We start from the raw sequence: 20621 nt of genomic DNA on the forward strand, positions 1-20621 counted from the left end.
ACCAGGTGCTGAGATTTCCATCTCCATCTCGAATTTGAGGATAGACATAATTAAATCTTTCCTCCTACTGTCCCATACATCAGTGATGGTTAGCTCCTACCATCTGAGAGTTGCTTGCATACACCTGGAAATAAATATGAGTCCCTGGATACATAGCCATGAAGCCTCCTCACCAAGATCTCAGATCCTTTCCCCATTCGTTTCTTTTCATTTCTTCTGTTTATCCAGAAGATGCTGCTCTTGCTGCAAATGTTGGTTGCAACTTCTGACCACATGGACTTAATTAATTACCAGTTTGGTCAAAACAAGCAGCCTTACTGTATTTGTCTTAGATTCTTCTCCTCTGTAGTTATTTACAGCAGAGGAAACCATGAACTTAGGCATTGAGGAGCAGTTATTCTATAAAAATGGACAGTCACAGCAACATGTGGGATACAACAGAAGTTTGGCATCGCCACTTACAGGACTGGAACTCAGGAGCTGACCTCCATACCCCAATAAGGGTTTGAGGTAAGTTATCAGATCATGCCTAGGAATCATATTAGGAAAATACCTTCTGAAATGTTGACCACCAACAGGTCTGTGTTCCTTTGTCCTAAAATTTCCTAAGTGGAAGACCTAGAGATGAGACCACAGATGACTGGCAAGGGAAATTCTTAAAGGATCTCTTCTTTTGCCAGACTCCTCTGTTTGGGCTGTTAAATGAAAGAAGATGAGAAGGGTTCTATGGGTTTTGGCCTCTCTATAGGATCCAACAAAGTTGCAGATGTGGTACCTGTTCCCACATTAGCCCTGCAGCATAGAATGTGATTTGAGACAGGGTAGTAGAAACCAGCTCAGGTCAAGCTGAGGTTTCTCTTAGGAAAGGTCTTGATCATCCATTATTAAAAAACATCAGACAATACTGATGAACATGTTAGCCTAAAGTTCCTTTTGAAGTGCTTGAATCTTCTAGCAACAAAGTTCAGTGGTCTTGTCAACCAGCAGTGCAAATTTGAGAACCAAGTCGGAACATAGGAGATCAGTTCCTACAACCTTGTTCATGAGGAAGGGCAAGCTGTATGCAGCACACGCTCAGAAGCAGTGACTTCTCCTAGGCCTTGATTACAGGTGTGCAAACCAGCAGGTAACCTGGGAAATCCCACGCCTTCCTTCAGGTAAAGCAAGGTGCATGGAGACGGGTTAGTCACAGTTAAGACTTATTCAGGGCTCCTTAACAAGCATAGCTGAGGGCAACGGGAACCTAACCAGGCTTCAGCTCTACGGTCTAGTGCATATCATTTACTCTTCTGACACTCTTTCTTTAATGTAAAAGGAGGGGGTTGAATTAGATAATCTCTAGGGCTCTTTCTGGGAGGAAAAATTTATGACACTCAATTAAGATACTCAATCATCCTTTAGATTTCAAGGACCTCAGGGGCATATGAGGTTTTTCTTTTAATTACTTCTGTGATAAATACCATGCTTGGAACATTATTAGTTCAATAATCATGTGCTGGACAACACAGAAAATACTTCTAGTATTTTCTCTCATGTTTTAAAAAGTAATGTAGCAGAAATGGTCACTGTGCGAAGTAAGTCCATTATTGAAAATGGGACGTGTGTTTTAGACACCCCTGTTTATGACAAGGTACATTTTGGTCACATCTCATACACTGGCTCTTAGCCAGAAAAGAAATTTATTTGTGTTCAAAATGGAGGATACTACAAAGGTTAATTAGACATTGTAGCAACTTTAAGTGAAGTCAGTACTTTAGGAATCAGATAAGTATTTAAATAATTTTAATGTGACCACTGAATCATATATATACACCATCATACATACATATAAAGATTCTTTTCCATTATAGCTTGTTACAAGATATTGGATTGCAGAAGACTGGAGCTGAGCAAATGGTTGCTGATAAGGAAAAAAATTATAAAACTATATTCTTAGCACATGCAGTGCACAAAAGTAAATTTCAGGTCTAACAAATGGCGTACCTTCGAGCTAAATGTGAAGAGCAGTTTTTAAAACTTTGGGAAGAACATATAATGTCTTTACGATTTATAGTAGGGTCATATGAGAAATTATTTTAAATTGAAATTTCAAATTTCTGTTTAACAAAAGACATTGCAGAGAAAGTTAAAGGACAATTACAGTCTAGGAAAATTTTGCAACAAAGAACTGCTTCCAGATAATTTAGGATGAAGAGGAGGGTAGAATTGACAGATGTGAAGATGAACTGCTTATGAAGCACAAGGAAGAGAGCTAAGTAAAAAGTTCAGTTCAGTTCAGTCGCTCACTCGTGTCCGACTCTTTGCAACCCCATGAGTCGCAGCACGCCAGGCCTCCCTGTCCATCACCAACTCCTGGAATTTACCCAAACTCATGTCCATCGAGTCGGTGATGCCATCCAGCCACCTCATCCTCGGTCATCCCCTTCTCCTCCTGCCCCCAATCCTTCCCAGCATCGGGGTCTTTTCCAATGAGTCAACTCTTCACATGAGGTGGCCAAAGTATTGGAGTTTCAGCTTCAACATCAGTCCTTCCAGTGAACACCCAGGACTGATCTCCTTTAGGATGGACTGGTTGGATCTCCTTGCAGTCCAAGGGACTCTCAAGAGTCTTCTCCAATACCACAGTTCAAAAGCATCAATTATTTGGCACTCAGCTTTCTTCACAGTCCAACTCTCACATCCATACATGACTACTGAAAAAACCATAGCCTTGACTAGACGGACCTTTGTTGGCAAAGTAATGTCTCTGCTTTTAAATATGCCATCTAGGTTCGTCATAACCTTCCTTCCAAGGAGTAAGCGTCTTTTAATTTCATGGCTGCAATCACCATCTGCAGTGATTTTGGAGCCCAAAAATATAAAGTCTGACACTGTTTCCACTGTTTCCCCATCTATTTCCCATGAAGTGATGGGACCAGATGCCATGATCTTAGTTTTCTGAATGTTGAGCTTTAAGCCAACTTTTTCACTCTCCTCTTTCACTTTCATCAAGAGGTTTTTTAGTTCCTCTTCACTTTCTGCCATAAGAGTGGTGTCATCTGCATATCTGAGTTTACTGATATTTCTCCCAGCAATCTTGATTCTAGCTTGTGCTTCATCCAGCCCAGTGTTTCTCATGATGTACTCTGCCTATAAGTTAAATAAGCAGGGTGACAATATACAGCCTTGACGTACTTCTTTTCTGATTTGGAACCAGTCTATTGTTCCATGTCCAGTTCTAACTGTTGCTTCCTGACCTGCATACAGGTTTCTCAAGAGGCAGGTCAGGTGATCTGGTATTCCTATTTCTTTCAGAATTTTCCACAGTTTATTGTGATCTGCATAGTAAATAAAACCTATCTCAATTTTCCAGTGAAAGCAATTTATATTTGTTCCTCTCACTTCTGCACTCTATTGTAGAACTTGTAGGATAATACTACTTTTTGCTTATAAGTCTGTCTCCCCCACTAGACTGGGCTCCTGTTAATGTAAGACTCAAGTCTTTGAATCCACAGCCTCAATAACAAAGGGGCTCCAGAACAGTTCTAGAACCTGAGCTTCTGCCTGACTCAATTATTTGTTGGCCGTGGAAGCTCATGCAAGTTATTTCACTGCCCTGGGCCCAGCTTGCCCACTTGTGTGATGATGAGAGTAATAATAATAAAAGCCTGCTTCAGTGGTCAATATGTCAAATGAGTTAACACACATAAATTGTTTCGCACAGTCATAAAGAATCCTCCTGCCAATGCAGAAGGTGCAGGAGATGCAAGTTTGATCCCTGGGTCGAGAAATGTCAGTAGGACATGGCATTCCTGCTCCAGTATTCTTGCCTGGAAAATTCCTTCGACAGAGGAGCCTGACAGGCTATGGTCCATGGGGTTGCAAAGAGCAGGACACGACTGAATACAGCACCCACTGCATTTAGAACAATGCCTAAACACAAGCATTTGTGGAGTGAATTAGCCATACAAGTGACATGGGCAAACTTTTCTTTATGTTTGGCAAACTTTACTTCTCCCTGAAGGAACTTAAATTACACAATCTCAGCTGCATTTCACCCACAGCTCAAAGCAAATAAGTATTTGACAAATATTTCTTTTCTTTCTTTCATTCCAAAAATCACCAAAGATGACAAAGATGATACACGGGTTTTTTTTTTTTTTTCAGTATTTTGAGAAAGAAGTAATAAACAGTGGGGATGGTACCTGGAGTTAGCTAAACTGTGAAGTTCAGGGTCCAGTCTTCCTCACTGTCAATGCTAAATAAGACTTCTGAATCCAAAGGCAAGGAGTTAGGATCCAACTACAAAGCTAGAGAGAAGAGTCGGCATAAGATCATTCTCATTTCTGAAAACAACTAAGTTCAAGGGTTTCCCCAGACCATCCTTGGATTCCATAACTCATTAGGAAAACTCACAAACTCAATGAAAGCTCTTACATCCATAGTTGCACTTGTTACAGGGAAAGAATACATTAAAATCAGCCAAAGGAAGAGCTGCATGGGGCAGAGTCTGAGAAAGAAGAGAAAGTGGTAGTCGCTCAGTCACATCCAACTCTTTGTGACCCCATGGACTATAGCCCACCAGGCTCCTCTGGTCATGGAATTCTCCAGGTAAGAATACTGGCATGGGTAGCCATTCCTTTCTCCAGGGGATCTTCCTGACCCAGGGATTGAACCCGGCTCTCCTGCATTGCAGGAAGATTCTTTACCGTTTGAGCCACCGGGAAGCCCCAGGGCAGAGAGTCTAGTTCAGCTCAGTTCAGTCACTCAGTCGTATGCCTAACTCTCTGCAAACCCATGGACTGCAGCACGTCAGGCTTCCCTGTCCATCACCATCTCCCAGAGCTTGCTCAAACTCATGTGCAGAGAGTCTAGGAGAGTCCCAGATGTGACCTTGCCATTGACTACAGGAGGTTCTAGCACTGGTGTGTGACAGTACTTACCGAGTGTTGCTGCTCTTGGAAGCTCACCTGAGCTTCTGTGTCCAGAATTGTATTGAGGCTTCATCACATAAGCATGATTGGTTGATTGGTTGCCCACGTGGATAAAGTTAACCTCTAGGTCCACTGATACTATATCAAAGTGAAAGTCCGTCAGTTGTGTCTGACTCTTTGCAACCCCATGGACTGTAGGAATTCTCCAAGCCAGAATACTAGAGTGGGTAGCCTATCCCTTCTCCAGGGGATCTTCCCAACCCAGGAATCAAACCCAGGTCTCCAGCATTGCAGGCAGATTTTTACCAACTGAGCCACCAGGGAAGCCCTTGATACTTGATACTACATCAAGCCCCACCCTAAATCATAAATTGACCTTTCTGATGCAGCCAGCCCCTGCCCCAAGTCTATTAAGTGTGGCCAACCAACAGGAGGGTGAGGACGGGAAGGAGGAAGAGGGATTAGATGGAAGAAGGGAGAAGAGACAGGACAGGACAAGATGTTTTGTGAAGAAGAAAACTTCACTTCCCAAGTTCATGAGCATCACTCAATAAGCATTTGTTCGCTTCATAGCCACCCTATGAGATGTTTGCAATTGTGTAGCTGAGAAAACTGAGACTTAAGGAGGCCAAGTAAAAGGCCCCAGATCCTTCAAGTTAGAAAGAAGACACACTAGGTCTGGAACCAGGTCTTCTGGCCCCATGTTCCTGTTCTCTTCAGTACCAATTACAGTCTCTGTTTTCGGCACTTATGTGAGTCTTTTTTTTTCTTTGTTAACCTTTTTAAAAAATTGAAATATAGTAAATTTACAATGTTGTCTTAGTTTCAAGTGTATAGCAAAGGGATTCAGTTATCATATATATATATATATCATACATACATACATATATACATATATCATATATACACATCATACATACATGTATTCATACATATATATTCTTTTTCAGATTCTTTTCCATTATAGCTTATTACAAGATATCGACTATAGTTCCCTATGGTTTACAGTAGGTTTTTGTTTGCCTATGTTATATACAGTAGTGTATATATGTTAATCCCCAACTCCTAATTTATCTCTCCCTCACGGACACAGCTTAGTGACTAAACAGCACCCAACCCCACCATCCCCTTTGGTGACCATAAGTTTATTTCCTATGTCTGCAAGTCTATTTCTGTTTAGTAAATAAGTTCATCTGTATCATTGTTTTTCGATTCCACATATAAGTGATATGTTTGTCTTTGTCTGACTTCACTTAATATGATAATCTCTAGTTCCAGTCTTCACTCTACTCCAACCCTGCACATTCTAAACTTTTCCTTAAAGTGCTTACAGAAGTCTCTTTCTTATGTTGTTAAGTTCTTAGTAAAGTTTTGCAATAAATTAAAGAGATGAAGATTAACAACTTGGAATGTGGGAGTAATCATCTTGGGCCAAAATGCATCGTCGAAAGGCTACGCAGCTTTTTGCTTTGTTCTGAGCTTTCGTCATGATGGAGCAGTCATCTGTCTGACCTTCCTTCTCAGTGGCCCTCCATCTCCACAGGTGAACTTGGCACCTGTGTCGAAGAGCTCAAAACAGATCTTCTTTACAGGCCAAACTGCATGAAAAGGTTTAATGGGTTTGGACAGCGTGGCGGGCTGGTAAGAGGTAAGATGGGCCAAGGGCAAGCCCTCAACCCCACTTTAGACTTTGCTGTCATCTAGTTCCTAAGACCGGAGAAGGCAATGGCACCCCACTCCAGTACTCTTGCCTGGAGAATCCCATGGACGGAGGAGCCTGGTAGGCTGCGGTCCATGGGGTCGCTAACAGTCAGACACGACTGAGCGACTTCACTTTCACTTTCCCTTTCCTGAATTGGAGAAGGAAATGGCAACCCACTCCAGTGTTCTTACCTGGAGAATCCCAGGGACGGCGGAGCCTGGTGGGCTGCCGTCTGTGGGGTTGCACAGAGTCGGACACAACTGAAGCAACTTGGCAGCAGCAGCAGCAGCAGTTCTTAAGACTGTGCTTTTTGCCTGTTGCATCAATAAAAACCTAACAACTAGCAGTTCATCTAATTCTTATCAAATGTATATCAAAAATATACTCAACAGAAAATTAAACTAACTGTATGTGGTAAAATGTATCACAGATGAAAAACTGAAAAATTGAAAGTGGAAAACAGATTTGGTAGAAATAGTTTTTCAAAACAAACTAACAGTATCTAAATTTGCATATGATTTAGAATGCCTATTAGCCAAAAGCGAGTGGAAGGATCAAATCTTTACATATTTATAAATTAGACCTGAGGAATGACACTGATAGAAGTCACTTTTCCAAAGAAAGCTCATAACCACAGAATGTACAACTAGGTAAATGTTGAGTCATAATAAATTAATCAAACCAGAAACTTAATTGATCCTAGTGATAACCCTTTTATTCAAACAAAAACAAAAATGGTGTAACTGGTTTATAGAAATATTATCAAAGGATCAGTTGATTTAACAAAGATTAATCCTACATTTTTTTTTCAATAAAATCCATCAATTTGGGTATAATTTGTATTAAAATATTTATGTACATAAACAGAGATAAAACATCTATGAGATCAACATGAAAGTCCAAAGCAGTGGGATTGAAATATTTTTTACTCTTTTGTTCCTTTCTGCAGGACTGATATGAAATTATATAACCATTAACTTTACCAAATGCAATTTGGTTACATTGAGAATTTTACAAAGGTTTACAAAAAGATTGCCAATGCAAATAATTTGAATTTGATTTGCATACCCCCTGAAATGTACGAAAAAGTGTTTAATCTCATTGTGGGACCTGCTTTGACTTGGGAACACTGAAGCAGAGAGGAAGAGACAGTAAAGTAGGTGGTTGGAGCCCCTTCCTTCCCAGGTTCTCACAATGACCTCCAAGGCCCTACCTGATCTAGAGCCTCTCCTTCTATGACCTCATCTCCTTCCACTGCTCTGAGCCCTTTCCAGCTCTACCTGTGGCAAAGGAGAGCAGGGGGAGAAAGAAAAAGGGAAAAAAGCAGTGCATTACATCATTCTAGTCTAATTCACAGACAAGTCCAGCAACAGTTGACCTGATTTTGAAACTCAGTTTAACAGGGGGGCATCTGTTAGAACTAAGCTCCCACCCTGAATCCCATATGAATCCACTCTTGTTCCTACTATTCCATCACCACCTTTACCCTCCCCTCCTACCCAAACTAACTTAACACAAGCTGATCCGAATCCTGGCCCCCAACTCCAGCCCGTGGTTGGGGCAGCCATCTGCTACCAGGCCAAGCTGGGCTGACCACTAAGATGCCAGTCTGCAGCATGGTTCCACTTGCCTAAGAAGTCCCCGTTTTTGTTCTGCTCACCTCTCTTTGTCTGGGTTACCAGCATAATCTCCAGTGAGTGGATGCAGTGCATACAACCAAAATTCTATTATCATTTTGCCAACCCAGTGGACACGTCTGACTCAGAGTCCAAGCCCTTCCTGTCTGCCACATCCCTGCCCTTTCTCATCCAGTTGCAGCAGGAAGAGCCCCAGGCTGGCCTCCTTCTCATTGTGAGTTCCTTGTCAAGCCAACCTAACTCAGTCAGGCAGCGGTCCAGCAGGCCCAGACCAACACATGGTGATATAGAAATGCCTGCAAAGCTCTCATCAAGGCTCTGAATGAAGTTCAGGACAAGCAGAAAACTACAGATGACGTAAGTTGAAGAGGTCAGTGACACATCCGTACCATGCACCCACTGTGTCCAGACAATGCCTGGGCACCAAACCTCCCTTTTTTAAAACAAAACAGAGCTATTCCTTTCTGGCCTCTGGCTTCTACCCTCAGCTATTCCTTCTCTCCCAGCTATTTCAATCAGACAACTGATTTCTCACCGAATTCCACTTAAATCACTTGGTCCCGATTTACCTGGCAATCCTAACCCACAAGTTGAGCTAGCTTTCCAAAGGAGCCTTGAGTTTCACAGTTAATAGACATGTTACAAAACAAAAACAAAGCAGAACATCACACTGGGCTGAAGCCATCACGGGGATCTTTTTTTTTTTTCCAACCAGAAGTGTAGATTTGTGATACAAGCAGCTGCTACAAACCAAAGAAATGACAGGACTCAGCTCAGAGTTTGAGCCTACCCAGGGGCTGAGTTATGTTTGCTTTGAGGTTTTGTGAAAGGTCAGGAAGCCTAACAAAGTTCAGATGAGACTTGGCTGCTTCTCCGTTAGGCTCTGGCTCAGAACTTGTGGCGTTTCATGTGGTTTGGAGTTTTCAAACACTGCGCTTTGCACAGCGCTAATAAATGATTCTTGCTCAGCATGGAAAGCAATTAAATGTATGGCCTCTTGGGTTTTTGGTCTTAGAATCGCTATTTATTTATTAGGAGCTGGGAGAAGGACTAAATGGCCTAAAAGAGGGATCACACATAATGAGAAGGGTGAATTTGCTGAAGACACCACATTTTAGATGACTAGAGGCCTGAAAAGCAAGAGAGGAACTCCTGAGGAACCAATAAAATTAGGCCACTGGGAAACTTGCTGATGAATTGAATTTAGCATCAGCCTACAAAGAACAAGTTAGAACTGCTTGCAAAGCTCCAGGAAAGGCCACATGAAAGGAGCAGCACTATCTGTCTTCAGCCTGCAAGGGGCCACGCTGAAGGGATCCCATGAGTCTCCCAGACATGCAACACTTGGCACTTCATCTGTGGGCAAGCATCTTCCAGGCTGTCAACTTGGATTCCTCTGACTCATATCGGGAGTGGGGTTGGGAGAGTCCCTCCAAACAAACCTCACTCCAAATAAACTGTTCCCTTATAAGAAAGGGGATGTATTAATTTGTTAGAGCTGCCATACAAGGTAGCTTAGACTGTGTGACTTAATAGAAGTCTATTTTCTCACAATTCTGGAGGCTGAAAATCTGAGATCTAGTATTGGCAGAGTTTCTTCCGAGGTCTCTCTCCTTGACTGATTGTCAGCTTCTTCTCTCTGTGTCTTCACATGGTCTTTTCTCCATGTATGTCTGTGTCCTAATCTCTTCCTGTAAGAACACCAGTCATATTGAAATAGGGCCCACCTACATGAATTCATTTTAGCTTTATTACCTGTTTAAAGCCCCAATCTTTAAATGTAGTCATATTCTGACATACGCGGGGTTAGGATTTCAACACATATGAATTTAGAGGGGACATCATTCCATAACAGAAGTATCATATCCTTTAGTTAGTGATGTCATCTGTTCAATCTGGGAGCTTCCCTGGTGGCTCAGATCATGAAGAATTCGCCTGCAATCCAGGGGACACAGGTTCAATCCCTGGGTTGGGAGGATCTCCTGAGGAAGGGAATGGCAACCCACTCCAGTTTTCTTGCCGGCAGAATTCTATGGACAGAGGAGCCTGATGGGCTCCAGTCCATGGGGTCGAAAAGAGTTGGACATGACTGAGCGACTAACACTTTTCTGTTCAAGCTGTGCAACTGAGCCAACTTCCTTGCCCCTAGTGGAGAGTAATAAGGTGAGACAATGCACTGAGGGACAGCTTTTCCTTGACTAGATTCACCTCACTTTATCAAAACCTGAAAGAGAGAAAGTGAAACAGCAATACGGCAGGTCTAAACGTGCAGGTGTGCACGCGGGCTCAGTCACTCAGTCATGGCTTATAGCCCACCAAGCTCCTCTGTCCATGGATTCTCCAGGCAAGAATACTGGAGTGGGTTGCCATGTCCTCCTCCAGGGGATCCTCCCCACCCAGGGAGCATACCAGAATCTCCTGCATTGCAGGTTTCAGTGAAACTTTACTATGAGCACATGTGTTAGAGCCACTGGAGGTACAGCTGTGCTCTTCAGGGCTGACAGTTTAGTGGGAAATTGTGGCCAGAAACAAATCCATAATTTGACAAAGAAATCATTCTCTGTTGCCTGGGTTTAGGCACCCAACAATGATTGGCAGATGAATTGCCACAGTGGCACCAGTTCTTTATTGGCTCTTCTAGCCATGTCATCTGCCACGTGACTCTGCAGTTTCTCTCATCAAGAAGTGGAGTCTATTTAGTTACTGACTCACTTTGAACAATAGAATGTTGGCAGTTGTCACACAAGCAGAAGGTTGGTCAAGAGCCTGCACGTTTCTGATTCTGCTCCCGCACCTGGGCCACTCTGCTCAGAACCAGCCCAGGCTAGCAGCCTGGAGGGAGAAACACTGGGGGAAGAGCTACATCAGAAACCATTTGACCACCAGCCAGTCGTGTGGATCTTCAGCCAACAGACTATATGACCCCCAGATATGTGAGCAAAACCAGGTGAGACCAGAGAAACTTTCCAGCCTAAATCACCAACCCACAGACTTCTGAGCTAGATAAATACTTATCATTTAAAGTCCCAGAGTTTGGAAGTAATTTGTAACTCGTATCATGGCAAAACTAACTGATCCAGGGATTGAAGGCTCCCAATGAATTTAAACCTGTCTGAGGAAGGTGGCACTTTAGCGCATTGTTGGCCATTCATATCTTAGCTAACAAAGTGCATAAATCAGTTTGTCAAGGCTCTGAGAGATGGGATAAAGATAAGAGATGGAGACTAGATAAAATCTTTGCCCTATGGGATGAAGGTAATGTAGGGGGTGGGAACCTATACAAAATTCAAACAGCCATGGACTGACCTGCTTGCAATACTTCCTAGGTTTTCTGTGACCTTCAGTATAAAATTCAGATTCTCTATTCACAACTTTCGAGGTCCTCCTGTCTGGTCCCTGCAGTTTCCCCTCCAAAATCACTTTCTTCTGAGTCACATGGGGCTAAATTTCACGCACAATGTTCACCAAACTCCCCCACCCCCTGGCTTCTGGTTGGATTAATCTGTGAAAGGCAAGAACAGTAGGTTGGAAAGTGGAGACGTCAGAACTTGTATTCCTCTGGACCTCTCCCTGCCAGGACGTGGTTTGACGTCGCTGTGTTTTTCTATCAAAGACCACAACCCCCACAGAGTAGCTCCCCCTATAGTCACAACTCCCCACCATCTCACAGTGACTCATTGTCCTCAGGCCTAGGGAGGGTGACACTTCTGGCTGTTGCCCATCCTAGGGTACTTCATCACTCCCTGTCGCTTTCCCTTAACCCAACCCAAACATTGCAAAAGTCTCCCTCATTCAAACATTTTTAAAAGGCTCTTTAATCACCCTCTTTGAAAGTGCCATGTGTTTCCCAACAGAATCTTCCAGGGCCTGACTTTTCCCATCTCCTATGTCTCCACCACTCTCTTCCCCAAACCCTACTCTCCAGTCATAGTTTCATTCCCTGTTATGCTGCATTGCAGGTGGATTCTTTACCATCTGAGCCACCAGGAAAGCCCAAGAATACTGGAGTGGGTAGTTTATCCCTTCTCCAGCAGATCTTCCTGTCCCAAAAATCAAACCAGGGTCTCCTGCATTGCAGGTGGATTCTTTACCAGCTCAGCTACCAGGGAAGCCCCTAATGATTACCCATGAATATGTCTAAGTCTGCCAAGTGAGCATAATCATGGCCTCCCAAAGATGTCCACTTCCTAACCCCCAGAACTTACAATTAGACTATGTTTCATAGCAAGGGGGAATTCACTTTGCTAATCAGATGGCTTTAAAATGAAGAGATTATTCTGGATTACCCAAATATGCCCAATATTATCATAAGTGGCCTTAAAATTGGCAGAGGGAAAAATGGTACTGATGAACCTATTTGCAGGGCAGGAGTAGAGATGCAGACAATAGAGAACAGACTTGTGCACACAGTCAGGCAAGAAGATGGTGGGAGGAACTAAGGGAGTAGCATTGAAAAAAAATATATATATATATATTACCATATGTAAAATAGCTAGTGGGACATTGTTGTATAACACAGGGAGCTCAACACAGTGTTCTGTGACAACCTAGAGGGGTGGGGTAGGGTAGGCGGTAGGAGGGAGGTTCAAGACGGAGGGGACATATGTATACTTATGTCTGATTCATGTTGTTGTACAATAGAAACTAGCACAACATTGTAAAGAAATTATCCTCCAATTAAAAAGAAAAACTGGCAAAGGGAGACAGAAGAGTGAAAAACCAGAAAGGTGATGGTGGGAGAAATACTTGACTGGCCATTTCTGTCTTTGAAGATGGAAGAAGGGACCACAAGCCAAGGAATGTGGGCGGCCTTCAGAAGCTAGAAAAAGCAAGAAAGCAGAATATCCCCTAGAGACTCTAGAGAGAAGACAGACCTACCAGCTTGTTTTCCAATAAGATCCATTTTGGATTTCTGACTTTCAGAAGTATAAGATGATAAAATGAGCTGTTAAGATGCTAAGTCTGCAGGAATTTGTTACAGCAGAATTAGGAAATGAATATGATCCACCAGTAGAGTCAAATCCTTGAGGACAGGGACCATGATTCTGTTTTGTGTCTTAGAAGCTCCTCTCACAAAACTACTGTCTTGGAGTAATTCTCAGACATTTTTGTTGAAGAAAAGATGGGATACGAAATTATCTTGCTTGTCTATGTCTTTTGGATTCTTCTAAGTCTATGGCAGCATGTAGCCATGCTGTCTGTAGCCATGTAGCTACATGTAGCCATGTAGTCTGTCTGAATGAAGAGATTTGCATTTACCCATGTAATCATTTTATAATCTTTTTAAAGGAGTGCTATTATCAGTCTAACATATCATCATTGGGAAGAATAATGTAACCAGCTGCCAAGCAGAACAAGGGTGCAGGAATGTGAGGGTGCTCCCAGGGTCCTCCATCTCAGGAAAGCAGCTGTGCTAACTGACAGTGGCCTGCCTCGGGACATGCCCAGCTTCCCGGATGGGCAGGGAAAGAACAGATTGTTCCATCCCCTGGAGCAGCTGGCCCTGGTTTTGGCCGCATTTGGAATCCCGGGCGCTGGTTACTACAGTTTGGCAAGAGCACCCTCCAACCCTGCATTTCCAGAAGGGCTGTTCTATTACTAATCTGGAGCAGATACCTCCTAATCATCACCACAATCTTGTTCTTACAACAGCACCAGCAACAAGATGATCTGCAAATCCCACAACCTCTTAATGAAATCAGACCTGGTGCCTCGGTTTAAAGCCTCGTTGACAATTCTCCCGACGTCGCTAAGAGCTCGGGACCAGAAGCCTTGGAGCCCTGGGGTCTAGTCTGGCTCTGTCTCCTTCCGTCTTAATTGAGTCACTTTCCATTCCTCACCTAAGATGTCAAAGGGGTGGATGTCTGTGGTCGCCGCGGGCAGTGGCATTCTAAGAGTCTATGACAGTTACACAGATTCCCCAGCTCAGTTATGCTTGGAAAATGCCAGTGACAGTCTGTCCCCACTAGGGAGAGCATTTCATTGACAGAAACAAAGAAGAACTAGAGCCTGAGAAAAAGAAGGAAGAAGGGAGAAAGGAGGGAGACAGAAGAAGGAGGGGAGAGGAAGAAAGACAAGGAAGGGAGGAGAGAGACAGAGGGGAGCGGAGGAAGAGTTATTGAACCGTCTCGACTCACACACACCCCAGGCCAGAGCCTCACAGAGTTTCCTACCAAAGCACCTCTGGCCTCAGAGAACAGTGACAAAAAGCCCCAGAAATCCAGTCTGTACCAAGTAGGAAAGCTGATATTTCATTTAATCTTTAAAGTAAATGTGAGTTGCATCTTCTACTCCATCTGCAGTGGTTTTATAACCGAGCAAGATCCTATGGGGCTTTCCCAGAACAAGACTCCCCCACTTCCTCCACAAAATTGGTACCAAACCAAACTTGGGTCCATTTGCCCACATGCAGTAAAGCAAATCTACTGATACCGGTTGTGATGAAGGAAACTGTAGTGTTTATTGCAGGGCCCCAAGCAAGGAGTCCAGGGCAACTTGTTCTGAAAAGACCCTAACTTCTTGCTTGGCTAGTGCTAAGTCACTTCAGTCGTGTCGGACTCTTTGCAACTCCATGGACCGTAGCCCGACAGGTTCCTTTGTCCATGAGATTTTCCAGGCGAAGATCCTGGATTAGGTTGCCATTCCCTTCTCCAGTGGGTCTCCCTGACCCAGGGATGGAACCCACCTCTCTTATGTCTCCCGCATTGGCAGGCGAGTTCTTTACCACTAGCACGAGCTGGGAAGCCCACCCGGCAATAAACACTACGCTTTCCTTCACCACAACTGGGTGTCTATAGATTGTCTTTACTGTGTGTGGGGAAAGTGGACGAAAGCTTGGTTCGGTAACAGTTTCCTTTCTGGCTGTGGAACAAACCTGTTGTTACTGAAAGATGCCGCATGTTGATGAGTCCTGTGGTCTGCAAATCCCGTTTCTCTCTGAGATGGGACGCTCCGGGTCCAGAGACAGGGACCTGGAGGTTCAGAGGTGGGACTTATTCACCAACCCCACCCAGGCCATGAGCAGACTGGAAGGTTATTCAGTTTATTCCAGCTACAGAAACCAAGCAAATAAAAGAAAGTTCGACTAGTCCAGAAATGTTTGTCTCCAGAAAATTGGGATGAGAGGTTTACTGGGACAGTCCTGCCTCCCGGGCAGTCTGGGCCAGAAGAGGCTGTCTCTGTTTATGACTCTATTTATGACAGTGAGACACATTAATACTCCATGTGCAGCACTGTCAGCAACTTGTTAAGGCAGATTTGGGGGTGTTTATTTTCAAAAGCAGTGGAAGTCGGGGGCAAAAGTCCCATGGGATACAGACCACACGCTTGGGGGTCAGACAGCAGGGCCCAGCCTCAGAGGAAATCTCAGCTGCCAGCAGGAGGGGGACCAGCTGGGACTTAGCCATGGACCCAGCAGGGAAGGGAGTTGACCGCATGTCAGAGTCCTGGAAGGTCAGCCGGGGCCAAGTTCATATGCAGGGAGTACAGCAAGTCCCGCTAATGATCCATAGAGCTGCTGTGTAAAATGAGCTACCACATGCCTGACACATAATAACTGCAAGAGTTTGCTAGTATTATTATTATTCAAAAGTGAGGTCACCTGTCTTGGTGGCAAAATCGACCATCAGGAAAGGAATCCAAAACCATTTAGCCCACCAGGCTCCTCTGTCCATGGAATTCTCCAGACAAGAATACTGGAGTAGGGTAGCCATTCCCTTCTCCAGAGGATCTTCCCAAACCAGGGATCAAACCCAGGTCTTCAGCACTGCAGGCAGATTTTTTTTTTTTTTTTTTTTTTTTTTACCGTTTGAGGTACCAAGGAAGCCCATTTGGTGGACAGGAGACAGGAAAAATCAATAACAGACCCGGCAGCCAACACGCCTTATTGAAGCCACAGAAAAAGGACTTGGAAGAGGACTTTTTCTCTCAAGCTAATAGGAATTAAGACTTGAAGGATTCAAAGAGGTGCTAGGTACAAAGGGACTGTACATCACAACACTGTAACTGACAAGAGGAGTGAATAATGGGGAAGGGAAGCGTGACACAGGTCTGAATCCTGACTACACATCTGGGGTGGGGGTTTTGGCAAGCCATGGAAGCTGTCTGGGCCTCTTTAAAATGGAAGTTACTAGAACACCTCTCCCATAGGATTTGGGGAGGTTCCAGTGGGGTAATTCATGGAACTGAACGGATGCTATTATGTAGCAACTGCAAAGTAAGCAAATGACACTTTGTCTGTATTAGGATTCTGAGATTGGGTAGGGAAGATTTTATAGGAAAACAACATGCTGCTTCATTGTCCCTAGATTTTATTTTGGAATAGTCAAAAATTAAGAAAAAAGAAGGAGGAGGAGAAAGAAAGAGGATGGGAGGATGGAGAAAGAGGAGAAGATGAAAAGGAAAAAGAAGAAATAGAAAAATAAAAATTGGTGCTGGAGGAGGAGATGAAAGGGAGAGAAGGAAGAAAAAGAAACAAGGACGTGTAGTCCTGGTAATTATCAACAAGACAATTTGACGTGAGGATATCCCAGAACAAATCATCAGCTGGCCCCTTGTTCCCCATTTCCCTTTCTCCTCAGCTCATTGCTTACATGGTAAAGTCCTACCATTCCTGCCTTTAGCTCTGTTCTCCTCTCTCCTTACAGCATCTTCTTGGACACATCATCCATTCCTACGCCTTCAGTTACTACCTGTTCTTTAATTTTGAAACTTTTATTTCCAGCCCAGATATCTCTCTTGATCTGCAAGTGCTTATTTCCAATTACCAGCTGAACATCTGTAGACAGACAGGTCCATATCAACAAATACAAACACATCTTGCATTTCCCCATAACAAATTCCCTGTCTTTGTACCTTTATTCCTCACTGGGGTTGAAGGTATCGCCGTCACTTCAAGTCAGAAATGTGGGACTCCTGCTGGACTGTGTCTCCCTCATCCTAGCCCTCTGACACTTCTCCCACCGTAATTTTTCTTGAAATCAGTTTCTGCTTGGTACTTTTTCCCTTAACTCTTCATCATCTCCCAACTGGTCTTCCTGCTACCGGGTCCATGCCCATGTAATCATCCTCTAGAATCAGACAAGTGTGATATGACCCATGACATTCTCTGGTGAGCATTTCAAGGACTCTTCTTCTAATGCACAAGTTAAAGTTAGACATTCCTTAGACCAACATACAAAGCCCTTTTCCTGCCTATTTTTCCAGCTTCGTCCATCTTCCTCTTTTCTATTCTCCAACTCACATGCACTCACACCCACATTCCATCCTTGTTTGAAGATGTTCTTGAGCTACTTGTTTGAAAATGTTCTTCACTCTTGCTAGAAATTTTCTGATTATTCCATCTGCCTGCCAAACCCCTGGCCAACCTTTGCAACTCAGCACAAATATTACCTTCCTAAGGGAAGCCTTCTTTGACTGCTGTGTATACAATTAATCATTCCTTTTTTTTCTATAACTTTATTGCAGAGTTTAACGTATTATGATTATTTAAAATATATGTTTTTCCAACTGGAGTAAAGTCTTCTAGAGGCCAGGGATGATGCTGTATGCATCAGGGTACCCTCACTATCTAATAAAATGCCTGAACAGAGTGGTCATCAATAAGAAGTTGTTACATGGAAAACTGAAGAAATGGATAAATAGAGAAACTTTAGAACATAAATATTAACTGAATTCCAACTAACCATAATTTGAACAGACTTAAACTAATATTTAACTCTTATACACTTAAGGAAAATGAGATAAAGAGCTCAGCTACAGAGCTCAGCGGCCATTCAGGTCCTGCCACTAGGGAGACAGATTCTAATGAGGTCACGACTGACCAGCCACGATCTGTCTGTAATCCTAGAATTTCCACTTGGTCTGTGTGCCTCATGGTGCTCGAGCTTGAGAGAATGCCAATTTGTTAATTAATCATAAAATTATAACTGCCAAAGACCTTCACTGCCAGCTTTCTATAGTCAACACTTTTTCAGTAGGAGAATCTACAGGGAAAATAAGATTATAATCAGAAGGTTAGCTTGATAAGCATGAAATAAGCAATGAGTCCATCCAATTTACCCATCCAGTCAGCCAAACAAGCTCCCTATCCTTGATGACTGAAGACCAAAAGGAGTGCCATCTTCTCTGATAGAGATAGAGATGCTCTGGAAGGTTCTACCTCTTTAGCTTCTCATTTTCTAGACTTCAATGCAGCCAATCCCCTTGGGCTGACAGGGGCAGAAGCAATCGACGAGGTCTCAATTTTCAACAGACTAGTAACACACACACTTCCAAGGCTTCACTTAAGTAAATTAAACATTGTAGACACTTAAGTTTAAATTATTCCTTAGGGAAAGTTGATGTTATCAGAAGAATGATCTTACACAAAGTAAGTTTTCCTAAGTTTTGAGGGAGACCTTTTTGTTATGCCTTTGTGCTGAATTTACTATTTGGGGAGATAAAAGCATTCTCGGTTGTCAAAGCTTTACACTAGTGGGAAACATTTAACACAGACTGGGAGGCTAAATAGGAAAAAAGATACTAGGTAAGAGTAATAATATAAATTTATCTGATTACTTCTATTATTTCATAGGGGCTCAGTTATAGAATGGAAAGATTTCAAAACTTCTAAAAAAAGGAACTTACCACAATAGAGTAGGATTTGTTCATCTTTCAACCCGTGTGTCGGAGAAGGCAATGGCACCCCACTCCAGTACTCTTGCCTCGGAAACCCCATGGACGGAGGAGCCTGGTAGGCTGCAGCCCATGGGGTCACGAAGAGTCGGACATGACAGAGAGACTTCACTTTCACTTTTCCCTTTCATGCATTGGAGAAGGAAATGGCAACCCACTCCAATGTGCTTGCCTGGAGAATCCCAGGGACAGAGGAGCCTGGTGGGCTGCCGTCTATGGGGTCGCACGGAGTTGGACACGACTGACGTGACTTAGCAGCAACCTGTGTGTGGTGTCTATCTTCTCTGAGCATCACGTGGAATTGGTTCACAGGATGGATTGGAGGAGACAAGCTGGCTTGGGCTGGACAATGGCAGGCAACTTTCTACAAGAGGATCTGGGTAGCAAGATGGTAAAGCAGGACCACTGGAAAACGGAAAGCCCCCTTGGCTGTGACGCACCTGTGAGTCTGAAATATACACAGGTGGAAACCCCAGGGCTGCTCATGGTTTGGACACTGGAGTAGAAGGTCATATTCGAAAAGTAATTCCTAAGAACCCCTAAAGGAAACAAACTTCGGGTTGAAGCATCCTCCCAAGAAACTCAAAGCAATTTCCTCTCTCATTGAGAGATAAGATAAATGAGGAAATTTCTTTCCTTTGGGTTTTGTCTTTATTCCTACTTTTTCCAGATGCTTGTAGTCATAGGATCTACTGTAAATGAATTCTGACTGGGGAGTCACCTGGGTGGATACAGGTTTTGTGGGGCCTGAATAAAATTGAAAATTCTATTTCATTAAAAATAATACAATTGTCTTATATGGTATTAAATGTTAAATAATATTGGTTTTATTTAAGAACTATTTTGTATTTATTTGTAAAATAACAACATTTATAGAATAGTGAATATTTATATAGAATGAGAAATATAATTCTAACAAATCACAATTTTTAAAAGGTGGCAAATACCACAAGCATCTCAGACCTGGAAAAATAATATAATGATATTGCTATATCATTATTACATTAAATATTATTAAATCTTATTAATATTATAATATTAGTGCTAATTAGCTTCTGATATAAACTTTGGGCAATGAGGAGAGATGACAAGGTTTCAAGAAGAGCAATCACCTAACCAGATTTACATTTTAGAACTACCTGGAGTAACAAAGCAGAAATTCTTCTTGAAACTAAGTCTTCTGCTTGTGGTTCTTTTTTTGAGGATGTTTTCTGGCAAAACTTACTGAAATTATTGTGTAATATTGTCACTTGAAAATGAAGGAAACTGTCTTTTTCAGTTAGACAAGACAGTTACTTAAAAATAACTTCAAGACACATCTTATTTTCCAAGATCTTATTTAGGAAAGAGTCTTTAAAAGCAGGATAGGACACATGGTGCAAAGCACTGACCCTCTGACCAAGAACTGGTGAGAGGGTCACATCGGATTAAGACCCAAGTTGGCTCCAGACAAAAGCATGTGAGAATCTGGCCTTTAGACCCAGGAGAAACATCTGCTGGTGGGACTCAAGAGACAGATCTGCCTTCCCTGAAGAGCTTCTGCAGAAGTGAGGAACAAAGCATGACATGTGTGTGAGTGTGTGTGTGTTTTCTGGGTCTTCATCTGCCGTGTGAGCTGAATCCTGAAAGGAAAATTGCCTAGCAGGGAATGCTGATGGCCAGGCCATGCCGAGTCAACAAACAGAGCCCTTGCAT

At 43.0% G+C, this 20621-nt stretch overlaps 1 long non-coding RNA gene across 1 annotated transcript; it reads right to left on the reverse strand.

Annotated features, from left to right (window-relative positions):
- Positions 1–200: 200 nt before the first annotated feature.
- LOC145509065 (uncharacterized) lies at positions 201–11882 on the reverse strand. The gene is made up of 5 exons (XR_014055839.1): positions 11559–11882; positions 9805–9943; positions 7829–7895; positions 4185–4289; positions 201–1151 (listed from the first exon to the last, which is right to left on the reverse strand). It is a non-coding gene; the product is annotated as an uncharacterized LOC145509065 (long non-coding RNA).
- Between the last annotated feature and the right edge of the window lie 8739 nt (positions 11883–20621).

Source organism: Giraffa tippelskirchi, chromosome 6 (assembly GCF_054371585.1).
Source record: "Giraffa tippelskirchi isolate mGirTip1 chromosome 6, T2T-mGirTip1v1.2.pri, whole genome shotgun sequence".
Classification (NCBI taxonomy): Eukaryota; Metazoa; Chordata; class Mammalia; order Artiodactyla; family Giraffidae; genus Giraffa; species Giraffa tippelskirchi.